This window comes from Pyxicephalus adspersus, chromosome 5 (genome assembly GCF_032062135.1).
Source record: "Pyxicephalus adspersus chromosome 5, UCB_Pads_2.0, whole genome shotgun sequence".
Lineage (NCBI taxonomy): Eukaryota > Metazoa > Chordata > Amphibia > Anura > Pyxicephalidae > Pyxicephalus > Pyxicephalus adspersus.
In genome coordinates this window covers 91,592,381-91,613,559 of record NC_092862.1, presented here as the reverse complement: position 1 = coordinate 91,613,559, position 21,179 = coordinate 91,592,381, and positions in this window count along the sequence as shown.

Below are 21,179 nucleotides of genomic sequence, written 5' to 3'. Positions count from 1 at the left end.
GAATTTGGAAGATCAAGGGTCTGAAGGAGTTTAGCAAGTAACCAAAGACTTACAAAGGTGGGAGGGACTACTGGAATATACATTAAAGCAGGGGTCCTCAAACTACGGCCCACGGGACGAATATGGCCTGCTGAGGTTGTCCATCCGGCCCGCCGGCCGCCGAGGCTGCTTCTCCTGCCTGAGCTCTGGCTGCCTGCGATCTGCACTCCAGGGAACCCGGTCACGTGACACCACTGTTGCCGGGTTCACGCTGGAGCTGTCGGGCGGAAGCCATCACTGATCACCCTGTGCCAATTCATCCCCTTCTGATCACTCTGTGCCAATTTATCCCCTTCTGATCACCCTGTGCCAATTCATCCCCTTCTGATCACTCTGTGCCAATTTATGCCCTTCTTATCACCCTGTGCCAATCCAACCCCTTCTGATAAATTGGCACAGAGTGATCAGAAGGGGTTGAATTGGCACAGGGCGATAAGAAGGGCATAAATTGGCACAGAGTGATCAGAAGAGGATAAATTCCCCACTCTGTGCCTATTTATCCCCTGCTGATCATCCCTTCCCACTTACCGGTCCGTTTCTCTCCGCCGGCTTGCTTCCGGGATCGCAGGGGCACGCTTGCTCTCCCAGCTTCCTTCTGGGATCGCGTGTGCAGGCTTCTCCTCGCTGGGTCTGCAGGAAGGTGGAGACACGCGCTGCATACAGGAGGAGAGGAGAGAAGACGAGAAGCACGCAGGATCGCGGTATCGGGTAAGTATGTTACCGGTTTTAATTATTTTTTAAACCTGCATTCACCGTATAGGACGCACCCACTTTCCCCCCCCAGTTTTGGGGAAGAAAAAGTGCGTCTTATACGCCGAAAAATACGGTAAATTTGATACAAACTGTATACAATTCACAGCTTTAGAACATATCACAGAATTCCAGGGGAGGTAACCTAGATAAAATTTTACTCCAGCGAGAAACTAAATGGATCTTCTCCCTTAAGGCCAATTACCCACCAGGATTTATTGAAGCATTTAGCTTTAAACCCTTCCTGTGACTGTACCAGTTATGCTTAAGTACATTAAAAACACATACAAATTCACATTATACCATATTAGCAAGAACTCTTACAACATACTTGCAGTAAATATGGTTGTATGATTGAAATGTTAATAAATATTTGATCTGTTCCATATACTCAAACTGTTTGAAAATAATGAAGTTTTAATGTCATATATTGTTCATAAATTTGCTATTTGTGTAAGGTAAAAAATATGACTGTGTTTTAATTAATTATTTACCCTTGAGTCATACCTTCTTCCCTTTCCCCTGACCAAGCAGGTTCTTTCCTGGCATCACCTAATCAAACCCCCCCTTCCCCCCCACCTTCTACCAATTCACGTATGGGGATAGGGGCATCAGAGCTTTTGCTCTGATGCAGTTTGAGGTGAACTGGACTTGTCCAGTTCTCCCCCCATAGGTGAGACATGTTTTTACATGTCCACCCACACTGAACTGATCACTCTTCGGAGAGATTTTGATTCAGAGGCCCTGACTTATTAAAGTTCTCCAAGTTCTTTCATCCGTGAAGCTAGGTAACCAGCAAACCTGTAATGGATTTCCTAAACGTCAGGCTATTTGTTAGCAAATATTTTCATCCTGGACCAGATTCATTCCAGGTTTGCTAGTTCACCCAGCTTCACTGACGAAAGTGTATTCTCCCCAGCCTTGGAGAACTTTAATAAATCAGGGCCAGTGTGTCGCTGCTCACTGGAGGGAATTCTGCATCCTAATGTCACGGTCCCTTCCGTGACAGAAGTTTGAGGATCTGTCAGACAAGCTGTATATGTGAATATCTGACAGCCTCTGTGGTTTTACTTGTTTCTGTGTTGTTGTTTGTAATGACCACTCCCCTTACATCAGGTGCAGGTGCTGGTCATTACTGGTCCTCCATTTAGTCTGGCCTCACACTTCATGCTGTGCGGTTGATATTCACTGCTGGGTTGTGAATAGCTGGAGTGTTGAGCTATCCTGTGTTCCTGTTGATTTCTGCTAAGATAAGTTGCTTTACTTTTGGTGTTTTGGTGTATTGGTGTTTTGTGTTATTCAGTTGTTTACTAGGCCTCAGGGAGACACTGGGTCCTTCATAGGGGAAGGAACCAGCAGTCTCAAGCCAGACACTACTGTCAGAGCTATTCAGGGCTAGTAGGGCCCAGGTTCCTGAGTATGAGCTTTCCTACCATCAGGGGATGCTCATACGGTTAGGAGTTAGGGTGAGGTTAGGGTGTCTGCAAAGGGGTGACCATTCCCTTTTCCCTAGTCATTTGAGGCCTAGTAGTATATACACCTTTCTGTTTCCCTCCCCTCCCTGTTATACGTGACACCTAACTTACACCACCCCCTTGGACGTGTTTACAATGCCCTCAGGGATGATGCGACTGAAGGTCTCTGACGTAGGTGGTTATAGGGCGGGCCAGGAATCCTCTCCCAGCGTTGCCGTTTTTCAGCGGCAGCAGCTCGTCTCTGTCATCCTAGACTATCCTCTCTGAAAGGTAAGATACCCACTTTTTATACCTAAACCTACCCTATACAAACAACTATTAATTCTGCTAGAGCCTACCTAATCTTTACTTATTTAATTATAGAGATTGAAGAGGATCTTTGATCCTCTTTTCTCCCCTGTATCTTTCCCATTGGTCAAGCTGCGGAGGCAGTCCCAATCTGGAAGACACAAACTTTTGAGAGAAGGTAAATATTTAATTTAAAATCTTTTTGAAGTAATATACAATAACCAGTTACAGGACTTATGGATTAATTCAATATAAATGATTTAATTTCCTTGCTATCAAACAGAGTTTGGATTTATCTGCGATTCATATATATATATATTTATATACTCAGATAACCACATCAAAGGCACAGTTAAGTTTGACATTTTTTTGAAATACTTTATATAAATACTTTAAATTTAATTTGAAATACTATAGAAGACCTACCTTAAGTCCCTGTATCACAGAGAATGTAGGTCACTAAAACTTTATTTTTCATTGAATAATTTTTTGATATAAGGTATAATACGATAAAACAAAACATACATTGCAACTAAATTATATATATTGTGTTTCTTGGATATTTTCTAATTATTTAAATATGCAAACCGAAATCCCTAAACAACAATCATACAAGATAAACATACCACTGAATAAGCCCAAGAAGGGCGTTGGGTAAAAAAGGCTGTGTGGGAAAGAATCGTCCTACTTGTTCTTCTTGCATATACGGTTTGCAGGACTTATATATATATATATATTTATATTAATAAGCTACTGGATATAGTATGAATACTGGGTAGGTTATTTCTGTCTAGAACAAAGCAATTATACCTCAAGCACCAAGGTGACACACAATACCTAATAATAATAACTGTTTATGTAAAAAAGTATTATTTACTGTATACCACGTTATTACAACAATAAATACAAGTCTATGTTTGCCAAAAAACCCTACTTTCTGAGTTGTTGTTGGTCCCATGATATGTTCTTCAGCAAGCAGCAGTGGATCCTACCCTGGAGGAGATGGAATATCAACCCTAGTGGATGGGATGCTTCTTTGTTTTTATCTGGGGAATCCCTGGTTCTAGGTGGATGCTGTTGTAGTCTGAATCCTTGGCCCTGATTTATTAAAGTTCTCCAAGGCTGGAGAGAATACACTTTCAACAGTGAAGCTGGTGATTGGGTGATCCAGCAAATCTGGATTGGATCTGGTCCAGGATTGAAAACATTTGCTAACAAAAGCTTGACTTTTAGGAAATCCATTACTGGTTTGCTGGATTACCCAGCTTCACTGACGAAAGTGTATTCTCTCCAGTCTTGGAGAACTTTAATAAATCAGGGCCCTTGTATCAACTGAAAGAGCTATATATATATATATATATATATACATACACACACACACACAGTCATGAAAAGAAAAAAATCATCCTCTTTCACATTTAGCATACCAGGACATGAGAAAGATCATACACAAATGAAAAACATCCAAGATAGTTGCTATTCCTCCAAGGAATAGATATCCCAGGAAGTTCATAAAGTCAGACTGCAATGCTCAGTGAAACTTCTGGAACATGTCCTTTTGACAAATGAAACCGAAGTAGAGACATCTGGCCATGATGTAGAGTGCCATGTTTGGTGAAAAACAAACACAGCATATCAAACAAACACTGTATACCAACTGTCAGGCACATTGGCGAAAAGGTAATAATTTGGGCTTGTTTTTTTGCAGCCACATGACTTGGTAACCTTGCGTAATTTATTTTTTGTATTGTAACATGTTTGATTTAACAGTTGTCAGAAAGTATACATTTTTCATCCAGAAGATTTAGACTGTAATATTTACTTATATAGTGATATAATTTTTTTGCAGGCAAACACCTTACCCCAAGGGAAGTTCCCATCAGACTTCATTTTATGAGTTTTGCAGTCATATGATGATTATGTAATATTATTTACATTGAATGTTTATATAAGCACTTGAAAATAAATTACTTTTTAAGAAAAAAAAATCACGTACATCCATATACAGTATTACACACTTGCACATATAGAATAAATATACACTACACATGCACATATAAACTAACACTTATGTTATGAGACAAGGATTTATAAATAGTATAAATAGAGTTAATATTTACAGGCATCCATGGCAACTTGATATATAGAGAAAAATCATGTCATATATTAAAACTACTCATGAGCCAAGTCACATGTCATACTGCGGAGTCTATGACAGTTTCCTGGCGGGGTTTCCTTTTTTCACAGTGTCAGCACATTTGTAGAGAAACAAATCCACCACTTAATTGTGTTACTTACTAACACAATAGGCTATACAAATATTAGATAATGTACTTCACAACTTTGAAGTATTTTTGAACTTAATAATGTTTAATGTCAGGCAGTTATATATTAGATAATACCACTGCTGATGTTGACAAAGTTTACAGTTAATCAATGCTCAAAAAAAAAATTTTTAACTTGCCAAGGATTTTTTAATATATTTAGTGTATTTCAGGTCTGCTGAATTCAGAAATGACATCAGTTTCATTGAATTGGCTCTAGCTCTTGTGATACAGGAATCAGAATAGAAGATTTTACCAACAACAAATGTTTACACAGCATAATATTATCAATATTTTTTTACACCAATGTTTTGGATTTTATATAATAAATGTAGCATTATGTTCATGAAACTTTCATTTGCCTTCTTTTTATTTATACATTCTTTTTTTACAGAAGAATGAGTTCTTCAAAAAGTTTTTTAAATTACCCTAATGTATTTTGCTACATTTGTGGTAATTATTCTAAGCAAAAACAACAAAGAATATATGAAACAAACATACCTTGCATATTTTGGTATTAAACTGGGGGACCAAGATAAGTATTGCGCTCCCCATATGGTATGCAAAACTTGTGTAAGCTGTCTATGCCAGTAGTAAAATAGAAAACTGAAAAGTTTGAAATTTAGTTTACCTATGGTATGGAGAGAGACCAAAAATCATCATAATGATTGTTAGATTTGTGCTGTAAATGTAAAAGGTTTCAATCGTTACAAGAAAAACAAGTGGGAGTACCCTGATTTGGAATCAGCAAGACGACCTGTGCCGCGTGGTGCTGATGTTCCCATACCAGTGTTCAGTACACTCCCTGATATTCCTGTATCCGACATGGATGAAATACAGGGTTTGGAGTATAATCCAGGAGTTAGCAGTGGAAGTGAATTTGAAGGAAGTGTTTCATCAAACCAGCAGTTCTCCCAAGAAGAGCTCAATGATTTAACACCTGACCTTAGTCTGTCAAAACAAGCATTTGAATTTTTAGCATCCAGGCTAAAAGAAAAGAACGGTCTGAGACCGGAAATTAAAATAACAGTTTAAAGGACAAGAGAGGTGACACTCTTACACTACCATATTTCAGTGAAGATGGAGACTTTGTGTACTGTTGTAACATCCCTGGACTACTAGCCCATATGGGAGTACCAGAATACCGAGCAGAAGACTGGCGGCTTTCATAGATAGTTCCACTCGAAGTTTGAAATCTATTTTACTGCATTTTGTCACTCAACAAAACTTAAAGAAGAATATTAAAATATTGAAATGGTCTTACAAAAGCTTTGTCATCATGAACACCAATGGTCCATATGTGTTGATTTAAATGGTGAACTTCCTACTTGGACAGCAAAGTGGATACACAAAGTACCCATGTTTCCTCTGCTTGTGGAATAGTAGAGCAAAGCAGGATCACTAAATAAAAGTGACATGGCCTCCAAGGGAAAACATGAAAAAAAGTGCAGCAAACATCATTATCGAACCAATGGTTGACAAAGAAAAAATAATTCAACCCTCCACTACACATAAACTTGGGATTATTGAAACAATTTGTTAGAGCTCTGAACAAGGACAGTGATTGCTTCAAATACATTTGTAGATTCTTCCCTGGATTGAGTACTGAAAAATTAAAAGCAGGAATCTTTGATGGACCCCAGATTCGGAAACTGATAAATGATTCAAATTTCACAAGTTACATGACTGATACTGAAGCTTCTGCCTGGCACAGCTATGTCATTGTTGTCAAGAACTTCTTGGGTAACCCTAAAGCACAAAATTTGAAGAACTGTTAAACTTGCTCTTAAACTTAAAAAATTTGGGTGCTACCATGAGCACAAAGGTACACTACCTCCAAAACCATTTGCAAAAATGTCTGGAAAACCATGGTGATTTCAGTGAGGAACAAGGTAAGAGGTTCCATCAAGATATAAAGGTGATGAAAGAAAGGTATCAGGGCAGAAGGGATAGACAAATGATAGCAGACTACTGCCGGAGCCTGCCCTGATCATCAGCATAAAAGGAAATCATACAAACAGAGTTTTTCAATGACTTCTTTGGGATTAGTTCTGTAAATATACTGAGTATAAAATATATTGACATTAGGTATTTCAAAAAATTAATTTTGTATACGTAGGCATATCTAGTTTAATTTTGCTTAAGTTTCATGTTTCATTACTTTTCTATGAGGTTATTATTGAGGTCATGATTTCAAAAACTGGAGCCAATCTAACAAAACCAATACCAAATTTGGAATCGGTACATCATACATAACCTAAAATGAATTTATTCTGTTTGGCAAGAAAAAGTTTGTTGACCAGTGTTATTTATTCATGATATAATGTTAATAAACATAAGAATTATTAATGTGATGTGTGATTATATAGGGCTGTCTGCTTTTTCATTTAATTGTTGCGGGCACAGCCATTCTGAATCTTTATCTCTACTATCTAAATACAAAGTGTTGCTACTTAATAATATATACTTTATCAAACATATAACTCTTTCTGTACTAACTAGGATTAAGGGCTCAGGTATGTACTTACAATTCCTAACAGATATGTGTTGGCTATGCTTGCCTATTTTGTCTTCACCTTTCTTAGGTTTTCATTTGCTGGCTTTATGCCAGTCTGTAGCTCTGCCCTGCTCTCTCCTTTCTTTACTCTGTGTCTCTACTCATCTAATGACCAACAGTGTCTAAAGTCAGTTTGCATCTTCATGAAATGCATTGCATTCAGAACTGTCATCATCTTTATGTGTACATGTTATCTGGCAGTTTTGTTGCGCACTTATTAATTTGTTCTCTAGTTGGCCTACTACGGGGTGCTGTAAGCTCCCTCTGTGGTTCCACATATTGTCCCAAGTCTCTGGTAGGGCCCCCAGGAATCTTTTCTGTTTGTCTGACATCTCTTGATATTGACACCTTGGTATACTGACCTTGGCTCAGATCTGACTACTTTTGATTGCCTCTTGCCCTGACCTTAGCCTGTCTGACTATGCTTTTTCCTTTCACTCTTGTACTACACATTAGTCCTAACCAGTCAGCAGTTACCAGCCTCTGCATGAACAGAGGCCACAGCCTGGGAACCACTGGTGAAGCCAGAGGCTGGTGCCTTACACTCTGTACCCTGTACATGTCCGTGCCATACAGGCTGGTGACACGAAGGGTCCACCACCCCGCCTGTGAATCCCATGACACCTATCATTAGAAGTATACAAATATATCTTACACTAGCCTCCTACTGGAACTGACAATCTACCATCCACCTAAACATTCTCCTTGTGGCCAATGTTTGCCAATTTATTAATTAAAGGACAACTGCGCCTTTGTTTTAAAATGTAATATCATAAGAACTAAACACAGACTAAAGTAGAAATATAAATTGTATTATTTTTTCCTTATATTGAAAGATCTTGCCTATTTTACTAGTTTTGCCTCATAGCAAGCATAGTGCTTTTTTGATGTGTACAACAGAACACTTATGTGTGTTTTATTCAACAATCTAGTCACCTAATGATTGATCACAAGCAAGGAAAAGATATAAAATTATATCAATATGTCAATACAGTGTATATGAGAGCAAAAGCACAACCACAGAATGGCATAGCAGCAGTTCATTTCACTTTTTACATTTTCTAATACTTTTTCCCAATGATGTGTTCAGTATGCACACAAATATAAAATATCTTGCAATCAGATGTGCAAAAGGAATATACAGATTTCTGAATAAAACCTAGTTTGTTCTTGCCCAGAAATGATTTAACACTCTAGTTTCACAGTTGTATTCATGCTGGCTTGTGGGTTTTGGCTTTAACTCTGTGGGGTATTGCTAAACATTTGGTACAGATCCTGGTACATTCCCTGGCTTAATGTATAAACCTACAATCAATCAATTTTTCTGCCAGCATTAAAATAGTACATAGTTGTTTTAGTGAATAACTTTCATCTATTTTACCTTCATTTTTTCTGAACTTGGCAAACTATTATTGATGACCTGGTTTATTTGCTGAGTACTTGGAAATGTCTGGTTATGAATCAGGATTCAAAGTAAGACTTCCGAAATGCATATCACAGAAAAATTACCAATTTATAATACAAGAATCCAAAATTAAAGTCTAAAAAAACAAGATCATTTAAAATGTATAGGTTTATAATGCTATGGAATCGATTAGAAGTATGCCCTTACATCAAGCCATTATATTATTATGTCTGAAGCATTGTTGAAAATTCAGTGCATTCCGTTTGGGAAAATGTGTCACATAAAGCAACAGTTCGGAATTAATTTTAGGTTTCCTATTTGCCTGGGAATCTTTTTTTCTTTACAAAACTAGGAGAGTTCATCTTTTTTAAGGAGTTTTGACCTCTTTGCCTGGTTTGACCCTGTTAAGCTGTACATATTTCATGTCAAATCAGTCCATTTTGTCAGTATTAGTTGGCATGATGCCTAAGTAATCATAAAACAATAGGTTGAAAAGTACTGTACTGAGTGGACTTTTTACTAAGTAGAGAACTCCTCCTGAAACACACACAGAGGGACAGATGGTTTATCCAGAATCCTGTTCAGGCAGCCTAGGTGGCTAACTCATTAAATAAATGTACATGGAAAGGTATTAGAGCTTGACTGTGGCAAGACATAGCTAGGTCATCTTGCCTATCAACCAAACCCCCCCCCCCCCCCCGTCAGCCAATGCTTCCCCTTCTTTAAAACTTTCCCACCAAAATCCACCCACTAAACATTTCCCGCACAAGACATTTCCCACCAAACCCAATTTTTACCTCTAAATACCCCAATCACCCTTCCTATCTTAACCCCCCCACCCCCAACTCACCACATTGAACACAGAATCGTTGCTTAAATGGCCCGCAGGCCTTTTATTAACACAATTTAGATAAATAACAAATTAAACATATATAACAAATAAACGAATATCAAAATATTAATCATAAATATAAATATATATAAAATATATAAACAACCATTACAAACATATAAATAATTTTAACTGAACAATTAAATATGTAATAATATATAACATTAATACAAATCAAATAACATAACCTTACTCAAAATATTGCTACAAGTTGTAGGTCCTCTGAGGTCCACCATTTTAACACCATGGACTCTGCACCTTGTAAACAAAATTGCTCCCAGCCGCCCCATAAAACCAGCTCGGGAACCCAAATGACCCTTCCTTGTGCAGAGCCGCCACCAACAATTTATATAACGTTCCCAACCAAACCGGGGACTCCATACCTTAGATGGGTACCCCCCAACATACATATCAACCAAGAATTACACTCCCCCCGAGGACCTCAACCGCCACCAACAACCACATAATACTCCCAAAAAATCATCATCAAAAACCAGATAAATAAAATAACAAACTAAAAGGGAAGGGAGGGCGGGAAAAACTTCACCCTTCCTGCTGTCTCTTGTCGAAAAGGACTTCACTTCCGATTCCCAACCTTTTAACTCCTACCGCTCCTCCTATCCCCCCTTTCCCATCCCCTCCCCTTTCTTTATTTCTGTAGTACTACTTCAAATCATTAACCCTCTGCTGTCTCCCCTTCCTGTCTGCACAGTCATGCTGGGCCTTACACTACCTCCTTCCTCGTACGTTCCAGGCCTTCCTTTCAGAACTGCTTGGTGAACAGAGTTTAGTTTTTAGTAAAAACACAGAACAAATAATACTCTAATATTCCCTTTGTGGAAATGTTGAAGGAAAGATAAGCAAAGAGCATGACTTTAAAGGCTCTGTAAACATATACCTACACAAATTAGGTATCAGTGTAGTTCATTGGGTACCTTTCAGTTTATTACCATAAAATAAAATGGTTTTGTTTTATCTTTTGGATAATTACTAGAAAATACTAACTGGTTCTCCTGGCAGATTTTCAGGAGCCTGTAACAGTCTTAATCTCAAACTTGTTGTTTAACAATATTTTTACTGAGAAAAAAATAGGGATAAAAGGTACAAAGAACATCAACAGTGATAGATATAAAAGGTATAAACAGCAAATGACACAAAAGTAACAGGCACTGTTATTCAGTTCAGCCGCATCATGTGGCGCTATTCAGATCCTGAAGCAATAAACATTTCCGACTAAATTGCAAACTTAAGTTATCAGTATTGAAATATTGGTGGAGGTAGGTTAGCCAGTTTAGCATACTCGAAGGGGCAAGTGGGTAGGATGGGGAGAACCAATGGGCAAAGGGGAGGCTTTGAGAGTTGGAGAGAATCAAGAGGGGGGTAGTAAAAGAGGAGAGAGTAAGAGGTTGAGCTTAGGGAGATGGAAGCACGCACTGTTACCCTTGACAATCGCAGTTATGATTCTGCTTTTTTATACTGCTGTGTCACCTGCTGCCACTCCAGACAGGAATGTCTCAGCATATACAATGTTTTAGTAGCATTTTCAGGTTAGCAAATTACACTATTTCTACTTAAAGCATTCAGAAATTCAGCTTACACTTTTTTATAGTGTTTAATAAGTAAAAACATACAAAAACAGTGCATAAATGAATACATGAAAATAAAGACTAATCAAAGAACAATAACCGAACAACAGCATCAGGATAAAATAAAAGGGAAAAACTGTGAAATTATACTTAAGTAGAGTTGGTTTGCCTTGGTCCAGGTTGCTGTATAAAGTCCCAGTTATTAGCCTCACTGGGCTCCCTGCAGTGCTCAATGTGTCAGTGCCGTTGTCCTTAGGAACAAGATGGTATCAGTGAGAATTCCCTCTGCTAGGCTTACTTCCTTTTTTCTATGCCAACCACGTAGGTGGGACTAAGAGGACCATCCAATGACAGCAGGGTGGGGGCTGTCCGGGGGGCTGTGTCCACATAGATTATGACTCTGTGGACATATGCAAGATGCCCTTGTTAAAAATTTTGTGAATTCAGGTTTCATGAAATGCCAACCCCTAGATTAATAATAAGCACAATATACAGAGTTCATGGAGACCACACTAGGCATGTCTGGGACTTATGGTTCACCAGAACAGGCTAAATATGCTTTCCAGGCTTTCCTGAGGCCTAGGAGACTAGTTCTCAAAATGCTCACCATAATGATCCAGTTACAAATATAAAGACTATTAATCCCCCTAGTGGTATTCCCGAATGTGGCCCGGGGTGGATTTTCCAGGCAAAAATCAGTATTCCTAAGTCACACTCCGGGTAGCTGGGTAGTGCGGGCGGGAGGATCAGTGGGAAATTTAGATAATTTTGTATTGGATTTAATACAAAATAGCTGTATTGAGGCTAATACAAAGAAATAATAATATAATATATATATATATATATATATATATATATAATTATATTATATATATAAAATTTATGCAACTGTACAGTTATATTACATGATTAAATATTTATTTAACAGATTTTTGTGTTTTGTTATTTAAATTTTAAATAATAAATTTGTAAAGTTTATTAATTATCGGTGAGTTATGCCTAAGAATTATAGCCTACAATGCAAATTGTACCGCTTTTTGCATGGAAATTTGGATGGAATTAGATTGCTAGGGAGGTTAAATAATGGCTTTCTGAATACAGCTCAGAGGTCAATCTGGGGCCACGCTACTAGCAATATTTGATTTTGTGACACCTGGAGACACAAAACTTCAACTTTTGCAATGTGTGTTGTAAACTAGAGGGTCTGGAAGGATGCTAGTTGCCAGATACAGAAATATCTGATAAAGGGAAATTTATTACCCTAGTCTGTTATACTTTTATATAAAGACCATAAAAAGAGAACATTTAGAGGTGATCTGACATTAATGTTATCCCCAATATCACACCTTGAAATACCCTTCAGGTCATCAGAAAACCCCTGTTAGGATTACTTTATGCACAGCTCACAGTAATATTAGCATAGTGGTTAGTGGAAATAATTCCTCCTATATGGTGTCACTTTAACTGACCTCAGAGGCAGATTAATGAATAAGGAACCCCCAGAAACCCTTTAAGGAACTCTAGGGTTCCACAGAACCCTGTTTAAGGAACACTGCTCTAAAATGTTACCTTATGCAGTGTAAGTACATAGTTACATAGTAGGTCAGATTGAAAAAAGACATTGGTCCATCAAGTTCAATCACTAGGGAAGTAAACATATCCTAGATATAAAACCCTATGGGCATAGTTGGTATAGAGGAAGGCAAAAAAAACCCTGGTACAATTTGCTTCAACAGGGGACAAAAACTCCTTCCTGATTCCATGAGGCAATCAGATGTTCCCTGGATCAATGGTCTCTGTTATCCAGTAATATTCTGTGTTGCTAGAAAGGCATCCAGCTTTTTGTTAAAGCAATCTATAGAACTTGTTAAACCAATTCCACATTTTTACAGACCTTAAATTGAAGAATCCCTTCCTTATCCAGAGCTTAAACTTTCCTTTTCCTCTTTCCTCCAGACGTGCCCTCTCTTGTTCTTTGTAAAGATCTCAAAGTGAACATTTGGCATGAGAGTTCCCTATATGAACCATTAATATATTTATACAGGGTGATCATATCCCCCCTTAAATGTCTCTTCTGAAGGGAAAATAAATTCAGTTCAGCTAATCTCTCCTCATAGCTGAGCTCCTCCATTCCTTCTATTAGTTTAGTTGCCCTTCTCTGCACTCTCTACAATTCCACAATGTCCTTTCTGTGAACTGGTGCCCAAAACTGGACTGCATATTCCAGATGTGGTCTGACCAATGCTTTGCACAGGGGCAGGAAAATGTCTCCATCTCTGCAGTCTATTCACTTTTATTACAAAAAAGTACTTTGTTAGCTTTTCATATTGCAGCTTAGAATTGCATGCTAAGTCTATAATCTACCAGAACCCCCAGATCTTTTTCCATTCCTGACCCCCCCCCAAATATATTCTCCCCAGATAGTGTAAATCATGAATGTTGGTAACAGCCCCCAAGTGCATAACTCTACATTTATCTATATTAAATGTCATTTGCCACTTGGCTGCCCAATCAAACAGTACATCCGGGGATGCTTGTAGAATATTGACATCCTGTATATATTTATTTCCATTACATAGTTTGGTGTCATCTGCAAACACAGAAATGGTACTTAAAATCCCAAACTCAAACAAAATCTGTATCATTTATAAAGATGTTAAACAATAAATGTCCCAACACTGAACCCTGGGGTACACCACTAATAAGCTTAGACTATTTAGAGTATGAATCATTAATCACTACTCTCTGGATGCGGTCATTAAGCTAGTTCTCTATCCATTTACACTTTGACTTTTCTAAACCTATTGACCCTAACTTGCATAATACCCCTCTGTGGGGTACTGTGTCAAATGCTTTAGCAAAGTCCAAGTACACTATATCAACTGCTCATAAAAAGAGAGTAAATTTGTTTGACAAATTCGGTCTTTCTTGAAGCCATGCCGACTATCACTTATAATATTATTTTCTAGCAGAAACTCCTCTATCCTCTTTATCAAACTCTTCAGGACCTTTCCAACATTGGATGTTAAACTAACCGGTCTGTAGTTACCTGGTAATGACTTTGCTCCCTTTTTGAAGATAGGAACCACAATCCATTGGTACCATGCCAGTGATTAAAGTCTCGAAAAATTTGAAATATTGGGTTTGAAATAACTCATCTCAGCTCTTTGAGGACACTTAGATGTAATCCATCAGGTCCCTGTGCTTTGTCAACCTTAATTTTGACCAACTGTTTCTCAATCATATCAATTTTGAGCCATTGTGAACCATTTAAGGCATTGACATTGCTTTTATGAATTTGGACTTGAGCTCTGCCATTTTTTTTTATATACACAGAGTTGAAAAAATCATTTGGTATATCCTTTATAGTTTTCAAATGATGACGGTGATCCTTCATTTTTATATTTTTGGAATGCCCTTTTCTTGTTCTATATAGCTTTTTTAACATAAGCTGTGAGCCACATAGGTTTTAATTTTAGCCTCTTAAACTTATTTATATATTATTCAGTATGCGTTTGTAGAACAGACTTGAAATTCCCATTTCTGTTCAGTGTTCTTTGAGGACAATATTTTCTCCTAGTCCAAATCACAGAGTGCCCCTCCTAATAATGGGAAACTTGCTCTCTTAAAACTAAATGTTTTTGCTTCCGGTTTACAGCTTACCTTAAATGAAATCATATTATGGTCACTGCTACCCAGATTCTTTTTATATGCACATTTGTTATAAGCTCTGCATTGTTAGAAAGAACTAGGTCCAACAGAGTATCATTTCAAGTTGGGACTTCTATAAAATGTACCATAAAATTATCTTGTATTAAATTCATACAATTCCTCCCTTTTGCTGTTCCTGTAGTGCCATTACTCCAGTCAATGTCAGGGTAGTTAAAATCTCCCATGATTAAAACATTTTCAGCTTTTGCATCTTTTTTCTATCTGTGCTAGTATTTGATTCTCTATTTCTTCTATAGCTCTGGGGGGCCTATAGCAGACTTCAATAATTAACCATACATCTCAATGTATACTATGCATCTCTATGTTCAACTCTCAACCTCATCACTCGCTCCATCAACAATTTCTTCTTTCACATTCACTTTCAGATCACTTCTCACATACAGATAGACACCACCACCTTTTCGTTAGACTCTGTCTTTATGAAAGAGAGTAAGCCAGGATTCAGCAATACCAACTAAGTCATAATGCTCTTCATTCATTAAGGCTTCCAACTCCCTTATTTTGTTTGCCAGACTTCTAGCATTGGTGAACAGGCTCTTTAAACCATTGCTGCATTTACTAGCACTGTTTGCCAAATCCTTTTGTTTTTCAGTACAAATAGTATTACACAATCCAATGTTTGTATGTAACATGGGAAGCTCCTTAAATTTATCCATAACCCTCCCCCAACTATCCCCTAACCACCCTTCACTAGTGTTTGACCTTTCTGTCACCTTAATTGTCCCGCCCCCCCTCTGTCCTAGTTTAAATATCCCTCAACCATTCCCATAAGTCTTTCCCCTAGCACAGCAGACCCCCTTCTATTTAGTTGCAAACCATCTCTGGCATATAGGTTGTACCCCAATGAAAAGTCAGCCCAGTTTTTAGAGAGCACACACCCTTCCCTTTATACCAGGACTTAATCCATGTGTTTAGCTGTCTTGGCATGGCATGACATGGCACAGGCAATATTCCAGGGAATATAACTTTGGAGGTCCTTTCCTTCAACTTGAAACCTAGTTCTTTAAACTGATTTTTAAGGATCAACATGGACCAAGACAAACACATAGCTTGCCTTCATTTTCTGGGAGCCCTCACCACTCACTACAACTACAATAACCCAGCTCCCTACATGTTCATCCTGATTAACCTCTCCACCCTCTGCATCTATATGAAAACAATATCAGAAAACACAAATCCTGTGTTTTCTAACTCCACCTATTCCCAGCCACTTGGTTCACCAGCCAAGAGTGAGCAAGCTCAAGGTGAGTTTACCCAGAATTTAAATCACCTGTGAAACTTTGACTACTTTCCCTTAGAGGTCAGCAAGGAAAGAGGAAAAAAACTGACACAGTACACAACATCAGAACAATATCATAAAACACAACTCTTGTGTTTTCTAAATCCACTTATTCCCAGACACTTGGTTCACCAGCCAAGAGCGAACAATTACCTTTGTCCCCTTCAAATGAGTGGACTAAAGTACAACTCTCCTGTGATAAAGATATTTGAATATGGGAAGCTGTTCTGTAGTTTTAGCCCACTTTCTGTCCCAGTGTAAAAAATACTGCACCTCCAAAGAAACCATATAGTGTGTCAGTGTCATTACCCCGGGACAGGTTACAGTGGTTTCACCAGAGTATTGCCTCCAATACAGTAACTTTTGTGGCACACACACACAGACTTTTTCCCATACCAGACCATACAGCATTTTTAGTAATGTGTTAATGTTCCTTATTAATCTCAAGTTCCATAATATCACTGAAAATTACGGCAATAATTGAGTCATAAATACCCAGAAAAATCCTTATTTTGTTTAAAGTTTTACTTTTCTACTTAAAGGTTTAAAAGAATTACCCTTGCTGTAGGTCTGTCTTCCAAAGCATCTGCCAGCAGTTCTGCATTATATTGTATTATAAATATTGAATATGCATAGATAGTCAGCATCTCCCACGTCATGGTTTGGGGAGTTGCAGCAATAAAGATGGATGTCCTACCTATTTCTTCTGCCCCCTCCCCATTCTGGTACCCTCACAAGACTTGAAAAAGCTTCAGAAAAGAATTATGGCCTTCATTTGAGAGTCTGGTTTGTGGAGAGTCCACCTAACCATACTTTTTACCACTAAAATGAAAAGAGGTCTTTAGGTCCAAAATCTCCAAATGTACTAAAATGCGGCACTAATGGTGCACTTGGCAGTGTCCATCTCAGATATTTATCCCCAGTGAGTTGTCCAGCCAATAGCCATGGAATCTATGGTGTGGAACTCTCAAAAATGCAACAATCTTGTGCTCGTCCTTATCCTTCTCATTCATGATTTGCCACTATAATCACTATGGCATAATCTGGAGTTCCCACCTGGATTAGTTCCTGATACCTTTGCATGGTGGATGAACGCAGGATTTTTTAGAAAAAGGTGACATGACTGGTCTTAGGGGTCTACTTAGCTTTTCACAATTGACCCAGAGAGATGACCTACTTATCACTGAATGGTTTACCTATCATCAATTGGCCTCATTTATACTTTCTAAAATACATGAGGCTCCCCCAGCATACAGAGCCTACCCCTCTGAATCCGCCTACAAGTCCATCACAGTGGCCAAAGGTTTATTTTTCTTAACCTATTTGACACTAACTTCTCTGAAAGATAGACTTCCCTATATGAAACTCTGGGAGAATGAACTAAATATCAACCATGACTTGGAGGAATGGCAAGGTATGACCTTCTTAAATGATGTATTTGCTTCTTTTGCACTGACCTTGTAGACCTCCCCATTTCTAAGAAAAATGAAATGTGAAGGTGAAATGTGATTTTGCTAAAAATACAGTATAAATACCAATTTTTTTATTACATATATCAGCACCATATTTGCACTAACTACAGCACCTAATTCACATCTGCACCTATTCTATATCAAATGAAAGAGTTCTAGCAAAAATCTTTGCTTGCCACACTGTTGTCATCATTAATCTAGTTGCTATGGACTTCTGCACTAAATCAGCCTATATTTAGGCTGATAAAATATGTGTTTCCATTCCTCATTACTCATGCATTTATTCAATATGTATCTGGGTAACATGGTTGCATCAGCTTTAATGTGTTCTTTATTTTCACAAATTGTTTGTTTATCAAGAAACTCCCCAATTACCCTTTTTAGATTGTCATTAATTACATTACTGTACATACATAAAAAGATAGAGCTGTTATTTTCTGATCTTGCAGCTAGCATAAATCAACTTCAGATACAAGGTATACTTCATCAGTAGCCCGGGGATGTCTCTCACTGTGATATTCAGAGTTTTTCAGTCAAGGCAGATCCCAGAGTGAAATATAAAGATTTTGTATAACACTATTCAAAATCATCCAGTTACTAAAAAAATAAAATGGCATTGTTATATAATAATACACCTAATGAAGCATAGATGATTGAGTACCAGGACAGTAAGCTTAAACATTAATATGTCATTCAAAATGTGTGGACAACCTCAATACTCATGTATCCCTTTACAGTTATACAGTATATTATACCTAGGAAGCCTTTTTTTCCAAATCTCAATTGATACATCAGAATTTCGTATCGCAAATGACAACTCATGTCCTTGTTGAAATAAAGGGCATTTTTAAAGCACCTAAATTTTTGTCCATATTGAAAAAAACATAAATCCTATATTACTCATTTTGCAAGCTGGTAGAGCTTTTATTTTTTTTTTATTCTATTGATATTCACACATACATACCAGGGACAGAGCCAATTAACCTAACTGCATGTTTTTGGAGGTGTGGGTGTAACCAGAGTGCTAGTAAACTCACACAAACAAAAGGAGTACATGCACACTCCTTGCAGATAGTGTCCTGGCCAGGTCAACCTATGACCCAGCATAGCAACAGAAAGAGACTTACCAGCTACATTTTTAACGTCCCTATTTTTATTTTATTTTTTTAAATGTTCATCCATTTAAACTGGTTGTAGTGTATTTAATACCCAAAGAGTTATGTTTAGTTTTGGGCAGAGCAGAAATGTTTACAACCTCTGTCAGAGAGTGTTATTGTTATTCTACTTTCTCCATTTGTCCTGGTGATCATTTGGGGCTGGGAGTGAGGTAAAATCCAAAATGCATTACATGAACTGGAATAATAAGAAATATTTTAAAAGGGCAAGTTGATGAGGTGAAAAAAGGTGATTTTGCTAACCTTGGAGAATGTTCTCTCATTTCCTGATAAGTCTACAGAATAGGGGGTAACGTGAAATGTCCACAATGCAAAATAAATGGCAAAAACTCTTCAAAAATGTTTGATTTTTAGATCTACAGATTATATATATATATATCATATAGTACAGACAGTTGTCCCTTGGGCTTTGCCAACAAAATCAGCCAGGGATGATAACTGCTGGTTCACAAATGTCATGCCAAGTCCCTGCTGCTTGGCCACCAGTGGTCCTTATATTGAATAGATAAGACAGTCACTCTGAACCCATGCTTTCCATGGACCCATGGATTCAGGAGCTAAACCATTGTTCATGCTGCCGTGAAGGCTCATTTTACATGAACAAATTTTTAAGACAAATACAGGCTTCTAGTAAGATTCACAGCTAGGCTCTTTGTACTCCTGAATTATACATAAGGTAAGAGCTCATAAATACCCTCCCCCATTATAACACAACAAACTCATCTAAGAATAACTTTGGGGGATGTAATATATTGCTAATAATTTCCTCCTTGTTTGTGTTTCCCAAGAGTCAGTCGTTGGACCAGTTCCCTTCTCTCTGTACACCTCCTCACTTGGCAAGCTCATGCCATCCTGATGTCACACAGATCTGTGCTCCTGGGCCTGCGTAAAACAGAACTTATCATCTTTCCCCTTCTCCATCACAATAGCGCGGTCATTACTCAGCCCACTACTCAGGCACGTTGTTTTGGTGTCACCTTGGAATCTCTCCTTCACTTCCCACATTCAGAACATTTCTAGATCTTTTTAGGTTACTTCCACCTATGCAACATCTCCTAAAGGATGTTTCTCTTTCTACTACCAAAATTTAGATCAAAACAGTGTTTTCTGCCCTGCTAAGAAACTTTTGTCAATTTATGAATGCTTGCATTCTTGTTCAGGGCTATGAATAAAAAGAAAAGAGTTATAGTGAACAAAGGAGTGAAATGGTCATTTAGACACTTCTAAAAAAGCCATATGGTTTTGTATCTGATCAGACCTTCATATTATGATATATGGGGAACTGGGATCAATGCAGCACACAGGACACATTTGTGTAGTCCAAAAGATTGCTTTTTTTAAACTCAAAATATCTTCTTTCTGTGTACAGTAATAGAAAATACAAGCTTACAGCAGCAACCAAAACAAACTCCACCATATAGTTAGCTCTTCCACTCAGGCCTCTCTGAGACATACCTGGCCTCCAACTTCAGACTCAGAAACACATGCCCTTTTAATAAAACTAGCCAGGTGCTACAGAGCAATCTCCAAATCCTAGCCTGGCAACGGGATGTGGTGTTTGCCCAGCCATTCCATCCAGTACACTCGCGACCTAGATTCCAAAAGAATCTGTGAAGCTGCAATTTTGCCATGAACAAATGCCACATTCAGGTCCTATAACTTTTTTCCCAGGTAAAACAGAGGATGTTGCTGCCAAATACCCACTACATTTGGCTTCCCAAGAGAGCCACTGTACCTTAATAGAAAAATGGGGAAAATTCATACATATATTTTGTGAATTGATATTGGAAATAACAGTCAATATATAAATCAGAAATGTGGTACAATGTGATTTCCATACCAGAACAGAAGTTTAGATGGTTCCTAATATTATGACACTGTTATTGGCAGGAAAATGAAAGCAAGTGTTAGATACTGTATGCTGTTTACCAATAGAGCATTGTCAAATTGGTAACAAATAGACTGAACAAAGCCCCATCCAGGCTTCTATTTTAGTGCAAGGACTAATAAAACAAGGACATTATCATAAACAGAAGGGAACCACATGGTTGTTTCAAAAAGTGAACAATAATGTGGCAACTGTTTTCACAGATGTGGCAACTGTTTTCACAGGCTTACAGATGTCAAGGAAACTGTGCATAAGGGAAAAAGCAGTGGCCAAGCAATGATTCAACACATGTTCAAACTAATCAGTTACAACAAAAG